Genomic DNA, 8573 nt, shown 5'->3' on the forward strand with positions numbered 1-8573 from the left:
GTTCCGATTCTTAACTTCCTATTTCAAATAAAAGAATAGCAATATTAAGTGAATAAAGTAAACAATCTGATTAATATTAAAATTTTAAATATTCTATTATCAAAATATTCTTATCATTAATGTATGTAAATTGAACACGAAAAATTCTTATTATTTCTCTTTAATATTTGATTCGCAAAATTTTAAAACTATTTATTTAAAAATTTAGTTAGTTTCTTAGTTTACTTTAATTTCATTTAATTTATCTATCCATTTTATTTATTAATTTTTATTTTTATGTAAATATTTTTATTTTTTTAATACATTTTAAATCATGTTTGTTTCTTTTTATATTTATTTTAGTGCAAAAAGTAAAGGTGTTAATGAAATACAAATTGATTTAATAAACTCAAATTAATTATTATTATTTTTTTTAAAAAAAAGTGTGGTCTTGAATGCAAACTTTTGAAGTGAGTCAAAAATGGGGTCCATGTTTTAACTTTGCATTAATTTCTTTTACTCCTCCCAATGTGTTGTACACGGTGTGACAATGGAAACCAACAACTTAATGGTGGATAAAGTTGGAATTACATAACTTTTGGCTGGTTTTTTTGGAATGTTCAATACTCTCAATGCAAAATGTACAATTAAGTTAAGCTTGAAATTTTATTAAATTGACAAAAGTACCCTTGGTCGTCCTGGTCGTCTTCACTCTTCTATATAATAGAAATAATGCTCATCGTCATACATTTTAACTCTTAAATACATAATAATACTATAGTATTTATTTCACTAATTAAGTTTATTCATAAGTTATTTTTAATGATTTTTCTTTAATTTTATTCATTGTGGAGTTCATATTTATATGACATAAAAAATAATTTATTTTGCTATGTCAATTTTTTCAACGATAAATTTAGTTGAATGATTTTATTAAAACAAAGGTTTAAGTTGAATGATTTTATTGAGACAAAGGTTTAAGTTGCGTGATTTTATTGATACAAAACAAAATTTAGTGACTTTGTTACATGAAATCTCAAAGTTGAGTGACCTTTTGAGATATTAACTCTAAACAAGTTCTCCTTTTTAGCTTTCTCTTCCTTAGTTGAATCTTCCGATCTTAATTAACGATCTTGGACTAGCAAAAGATTCTCCGATTATAATTTTCTTCTACTATTCTCTACAATAAAGTCTGTATATTTTTTTTAAAAAACTTAAACCGACCTCAATATTATTTTATTTATTTGTTTTTTTACCTAAACCAAACTCATGAGGCGGCATGTCTAATTATTTAAAAAATTATTTTAATTGTATCGACATCACAAGGCCGGTTTCTAGTATGAATTAACTTTTTTTAATTTTATTTCCTAAATAATAGTCATTCTTTTTGTAGAAAAGCGGCCTCACTTTTCTACAAAAATAATAAAGAAGTTATTTTTACAGCTTACCACCTATAAATTTTAATGGAATTCAATTAAATATGCAATATAATAAATTAAATAAAGTTCACGGAGATGCCAACTAGGGGTGTTCACGGGTTGATTTGGATCGGTTATTGGTTAAAATCAAAAGCAAACCAACTTAATTGGTTTTTAAATTATCAAAATCAAACCAAACCAAATATAATATACATTTATCGGTTTGGTAGTTATCGGTTTTGGTTTGGTTTGGATCGGTTATTCGGTTACTAACCATACACAAAAATAAAAGAAACAATTCATTCAAAATGTGAAAAAAGTGACAACGATCCATTCAAAACGAAAAATAGTTAGAATGACTTAAATTACTGAACTTTCGATCACTAAATTTACTATCAATAAAGCTTTAAAATTCACTACATTAGCCTAGAAGGAAGAGACAATAACATTTTCAGTCCCACAAGAATTGTCATAGAGACTCATATACATGAAATCAATAAAATAAATGTTTCATCTTGGGCATTTTTGTTTTCAATAAGTAAATTATAGAGAAATTTGAATGAAAATATGTATAAGATCTTTAAAATTGTTTATAAAAACAATCTATTAAGTATGTATATTAATAAAATATATGTATATAATTCATCGGTTTGGTTTGATTATTCTTCGATTTTTTTTGAATAAAACCGTAAGCAAATCAAATACTATCGGTTTTCAAAAATCTAAAACCAAACCAAACTCAAATAAAATCGATTTTATTTTACCGATTTGGTTCGGTTTTTCGGTTTGGATCGATTTTCATCCAACCGTGAACACCCCTAATGCCAACAATCAATCAAACTACAACAAACACATACTTAGTCCTCTAATCCCCACTACATAAAATTCAACTTGAAAATACTTAAAAATTGAATGAAAAACTACGCACACAACTCAAAAGATTATTGAAATTCTATTTCAAAATACTTCAAAGATAACATACCATCAGTGTTTTAAAAGACTCTGTTGGGACTTGCTTCGGAGCTCACTTCGGAGTGGGGCTCTAGTAAAACGCTTTGAGACTTAGGTGTGGCCCTTAGTTTTGTAAGACTTACGCCCTAAGTGCCCGACTGTACGTCCTAAGCACGCCCAACGTCCAACGCTCAGAGCTCGCCTAACAGACCTTACACAAACTATGTGTCAGGTTCTTTAGTTAGCAATGTTGACCCTCATAATTCATGAATAAATGAATGATACTTAATAGTTTTTTAATCTATAGAAATAAGAAAATTGATAGTAACTCAAATAACAAATTGTAGTATCACATCTTTAATTACTATTTGGTAATACTGTAAGGGTGATTATATATTACGTAGCATTTCCTTTAAAAATACGTAGCGAAATTTTACCTTTTCACTTATCATTGGTCTTCATATTTTTGTCATATGTCTCAAAATTATCATATTTTATTATTTAACTATTTGAAAGTAAGCAACTTTCACATATAGCAAACACAAAATTCATAGTTGTATGCTATAGCAAAGTTTGCATAATTGCGCTCCATAGCAAACATAAATATGTATATTTCGCTATACATATACAAAAGAAAGCAGTTGTATAATCTGCTTTGGTATACATATACAAAAAGATCAATTGTATAAAGTGAGAGAGGCAAGTGAGCGAGCGAGATCTGGGAGAGGGGAGAGAAGGGAATGAAAAAATATGTATATATACAATTTTCACGCATTTTATACATTTGCGTTTTTGTATAAAGTGAGAGAGGCGAGTGAGAGAGCGAGAGCTGGGAGAGGGGAGCGAAAATATATGTATATATACAATTTTCTCTCGTTTTATACAAACACAAACACATTTTATACAATTTGCGTTTTTTGTATAAAGTGAGAGAGGCGAGTGAGAGAGCGAGATCTGGGAGAGTGGCGAGCGAGATCTGGGAGAGGGAAGAGAGGGGAACGAAAATATATGTATATATACAATTTTCTCTCGCTTTATACAAACACAAATGCACTTTATACACTTGTGTTTGTATAAAAATCGAGAGAGGCGAGGGAGAGAATGAGAGTGGCGAGCGAGATTCACCATGAGAGAGGTCAAATAGCAACAGTTTGCTATGAGGTACAATTAAATCAAACTATATTTATAGCATTTAATTTGAATTAATACTTTGCTATTATATCCAATTTTCCCTTTTATTTTTATTCATGATAGAATGATGTTTTTATTATAATACTAGTAAGTTTTATTGAGTATTTTTTTTGTGTGTGTGGTGGGGGGAGGGGGGATAAATTGTATAGTATGATAATAATAATAGAGTTGATTTGCATCTCATAATAATTTTTATATCATTAAATTATTTATACTTATACAATCATGTTAAAAGTTATATTTTCTATGAGTTTTCTTAATCATATTTGTAATTATTCCAAACTATTAATGTATTTTTATAATTTTGTGTTATTATATTATTATACTATATCATAAATTAAAAATTTAAAGATCTATGGGGCTTATGCCCCATGTCTCGAGGCTTACGTCTTGTCCTATGCTAAGTAAAAAACCCCGCTTCACTCCCCCGTCTTTTAAAACACGACATACATTCACAAAACACTAATCAATGTATCGATCTATTACAACACTAAAGTTCAATAATATACAATACATAATTAAGTTTATCAATCTATTAGAACACTAAAGTTCAATTATGTGGTGATGTGTTTGCTATTTGATACGCATCATCCATATCGATACGTTTTTCCAAATTTGAAGCAGGTCCATCAAGCATCTTCAGTTGCTTAACTCACTCACATATTTTACGCGTCTAAACCATTATGAATCAATAACTAGCCTTAGGCCTGAATAATTTGTTGTTCTATTTCTCCTGCAACCATAATCTTTTTGTCTATAATAATTCGACAAATTCATACTAGCTTTAACATTATCTTTTGTCTTTTCATTGAAATCCATTAACGTGTTAAATAAATTATCAATTTTTTTTTAATATGCATGCTATCAAGATTATGTCGAAGAATATTATTCTTAATTCCAATATGGTAACTCCAATATATGCTTTGTTTTGTATAATTATGTGCAACACTGTATCCACCAAATTTGTACCGTTGTTCTTCTATATAACGTTTGTAAAGTGTTAAACACTCACAAATACCCTCTCCCAACGAGATGGTAGGTATACAATCTCGTTCAATTTTATTCTTTCTGAATGTATTTTTCATACACCTAAACTCATGATCTATTGGCAAGAATTGATAGTGACAATCAAATCGGTATTTTATCGGTCATGTTTTATAATAATTGATTTAATAGTTTTAATACAGTAAGGACAAGCTATTTTTTCAGTTGTCGTCCATTCAAACAATATAGTGTACACAAGTAAATCATTAATAGTCCACGTTAAGACATCCTACAAATTAAAATTGTGCGGCCTACCTTTGTGCATATTTATTTTGATTATATATTTTGGGTTGTGAGCTAATATTGTGTTATTACACTACTTTGCGTGGATGTTTGAGCTTGTGTTATTACACTGCTTTGCGTGGATGTTTGAGCTTGTGGCTCCTTTTATTTTAAATCTCTTATTTTAAATTGCAAAATGATTTTGACCCGTCCAAATTTTTTTGCCACCTCTTGTGTGTTGAATGTGGCTGTTCTTTTGCAAAATTAGAGTCTCGATTCCGATCAATATCGATGACTTGAATAATGCTCTCAATCGAACGAACATGAATGCATGGCTACGATAAGGCCAAATGAAGTTGCATAGACAATATGTGTAAATTGCAATTGATTATCAATGATCACCTTGCGGAAGATCTAGTGATTAATAAGGCTTTCCAAGTAGCTGCTATGATTGAGAAGTTACCTCATTTGTGGAAGGACTTCAAAAATTACTTAAAGCATAAAAGAAAGGAGATGTTCCTTGAAGATCTCATTGTAAGATTGAGAATTGAAGAGGACAATAAGGTTGCGGAGAAGAGGTCTCGTGGAAATTCAACAATATTAGGAGCCAATAGTGTTGAAGATGGAAGGTCAAAAAAGAGAAAGACAAACTCTTCATAACAAAGTAGTCAACCTAAGAAGAAATTCAAAGGTAGTTGCTTTAATTGTGGCAAAAATGGTCATGGGTTGCAGATTGTAAGGCTCCCAAGAAAGCAAAGAAGAAAGATCAAGCAAATGTTTCTGAATTTGAAAATGATGATCTATGTGCTATGCTTTCTGAATGCAATCTTGTTGGCAATCCAAGAGAGTGGTGGATAGATTCCGGTGCCACCCTCCATGTATGCGCCAACAAAGAACTTTTTGCATCGTATGAGTCCACTCAAGGTGATGAAATAATTTACATGGCAAACTCGGCAACTGCAAAGGTTGAAGGAACGAGCAAAGTTCTTTTGCAGATGACATCTGGCAAGGTGGTGACTCTCAAGAATGTGTTACATGTTCCAGAATTAAGAAAGAACTTAGTTTCTACTCCACTTCTTACTAAAAATGGATTCAAATGTGTATTTGTTTCTGACAAAGTTGTAATTAGTAAAAATGAAGTGTATGTTGGAAATGGCTACCTTTGCGAGGGCTTATTTAAGCTCAATGTAATAGCTATTGCTAATAATAAAAGTTCTTGTTCTGCTTACTTGCTTGAGTCGAGTGGTTTATGGCATAAACGTTTGAGACATGTCAATTATAAGACGTTGCGAAAACTGATTAGTTTTGAAGTATTGCCTAATTATAAAGGGCGAAACTGGTCGCTAGAAAACCCAAAAGTTGGTGGTTAAAGGCCCAAACTCTGGTCGCTAAAGAGGTGCACCAGATCTCAGCTTTGGCTAAATTCTTCAAAGTCTCCGACGGGGTGCTCGAAATTCGTTCAGAACCCGATAAAAATAAAACAGATTTGCTACCCTACTAAATACGACATTCCGGACTCAACGGGGTAGTCAAAATTTCCATCAAAGGTCATCTTGATAAAAAGTTGGTCCCACTTCCAAAAACCATTTTAACCAAAATCCACCGAGGGGCACATAATGAATTCAGAGGCCTTGGGAGTCAAACGAAAGGTCGTTCTAGCCCAAACTCAACATTTCGGAGCTAATCGAGCTGACAAAATTTTCATCCGAGCGCGTTTTTCAAGAAAGTTGACCAAAGTCAACCTTAAGCCAAATTCCAAAAGCTAAAACGCCTAATGATCCAAACTCATATCGAAGGCCTCGATACTCGTGCCAATTATGCTACTAGCCTAATTTGGCCATTTCGGAGCTGATGGAACCGTCAGAATTCTATTATGAGGTTGTCTTCTTGAAATTTTGAATGAAAATGATCGTTCAAGGTTCATAAGCTCCAAAACACTAAAACTCGCACCATAACCAAACGAACTACCAGGTGACCGAACTATCAGTCCCAACAAGTCATAAATAACTTGGGGTCGCTACAGGAACGCTCTAAACGACACACAGAAGGCAAGATGCAGAAATGACCAAGAGGGTCATTGCAATATCTACTACTAAAAATGACTTTCGTCCGCGAAAGAAAGGAAAAGGATATACCTGAGGGCTTAAATAAGCTGGGGAATTCCTCCCGCATCTCCTGCTCAGTCTTCCAGGTAGCCTCCTCGACTGAACGATGCCTCCAATGGACCTTAAGAACAGGAATGACTCTCGACCGCAACTGCCTGACATCTTTGGATAGAATGACAACCGGCTCCTCTATAAAAGCCAGATGATCATCCAACTCAACTGAATCATACTGGAGCACATGAGACTCATCTGGAACATACCGGTCCAACATCTCGATAAAAAATGGGTCCCACTTCCAGAAACCATTTTAACCAAAATCCACCGAGGGGCTCGAAATGAGTCTAGAGGCCTCAGGAGTCGAACGAAAGGTCGTTCTAGACCAAACTCAACATTTCGGAGCTAACCACGCTGACGAAATTTTCATCCGAGTGCATTTTCCAAGAATGTTGACCAAAGTCAACCTTAGGCCAAATTTCAAAGGCTAAAATGCCTAATGATCCAAACTCGTATCAAAGGCCTCGATACTTGTGTCAACTATGCTACTAACCTAATTTGGCCATTCCGGAGCTGATGGTATCATCATAATTCTATTATGAGGTCATCTTCTTGAACTTTTGATAAAAAATGATCGTTCAAGGTTCATAAGCTCCAAAACACTAAAACTCGCACCATAACCAAATGAATGACTAGGTGACCGAATTGTCAGTCCCAACAAGTCATAATGACTTGGGATCGCTACAGGAACGCTCTAAACAACACACAAAAGGCAAGATGCAAAAATGACTAAGAGGGTCATTACACTCTTTGGGTTGCTCTAACTCATAAGCTACATTACCAACCCTTTTGGATATTCTGTAAGGGCCAATATACCGGGGACTAAGCTTCCCTTCTTACCAAATCTCATAACACCCTTCTTGGGTGAAACTTTCAAGTATACCCAATCATCTACTTCAAACTCTAACTCCCTTCTCCTAACATCAATGTAGGATTTCTGACGACTCTGCGTTGTTTTCAAACTCTCTTGAATGACTTTTACTTTCTCCATAGCTTGATGAACTAAGTTTGGTCCTATCAACCCAATTTCACCAACTTCAAACCATCCAAAAAGAGATCTGCATCTTCTCCCATGAAGAGCTTCATAAGGAGCCATTTGGATGTTAGAGTGATAACTATTGCTATACGCAAACTCAATGAGAGGTAACTGATTATCCTAATTCCCCTTAAAATCAATCACACAGCCCCTCAACATATCTTCTAAAGTCTGAATAGTGCGCTCTGCTTGACCATCTGTCTGAGGGTGAAAAGCAATACTTAAGTTCATCTTTGAACCCAAGCCTTTCTGAAAAGATTTCCAAAACTGTGCAGTAAATTATGCACCTCTATCTGATATAATCTATACCGGAACCCCATGAAGTCTTACTACCTCTTGAATGTACAACTTGGCATAGTCCTATGTTGTACGGGTAGTGTTTACTGACAAAAAGTAGGTTGATTTCGTCATTCCATCGATAATCACCCAAATATAATCATGATGCCTGCGAGACCTTGGTAAACCTGTGATGAAATCCATATTGATCATCTCCCACTTCCATTCCTTAAGCTCTATATTCTAAGCCATACCACCGGGCTTTTGATGATCTACCTTAACTTGTTGGCAATTTAG

This window comes from Solanum stenotomum, chromosome 9 (genome assembly GCF_019186545.1).
Source record: "Solanum stenotomum isolate F172 chromosome 9, ASM1918654v1, whole genome shotgun sequence".
In the NCBI taxonomy this organism is placed as follows: domain Eukaryota; kingdom Viridiplantae; phylum Streptophyta; class Magnoliopsida; order Solanales; family Solanaceae; genus Solanum; species Solanum stenotomum.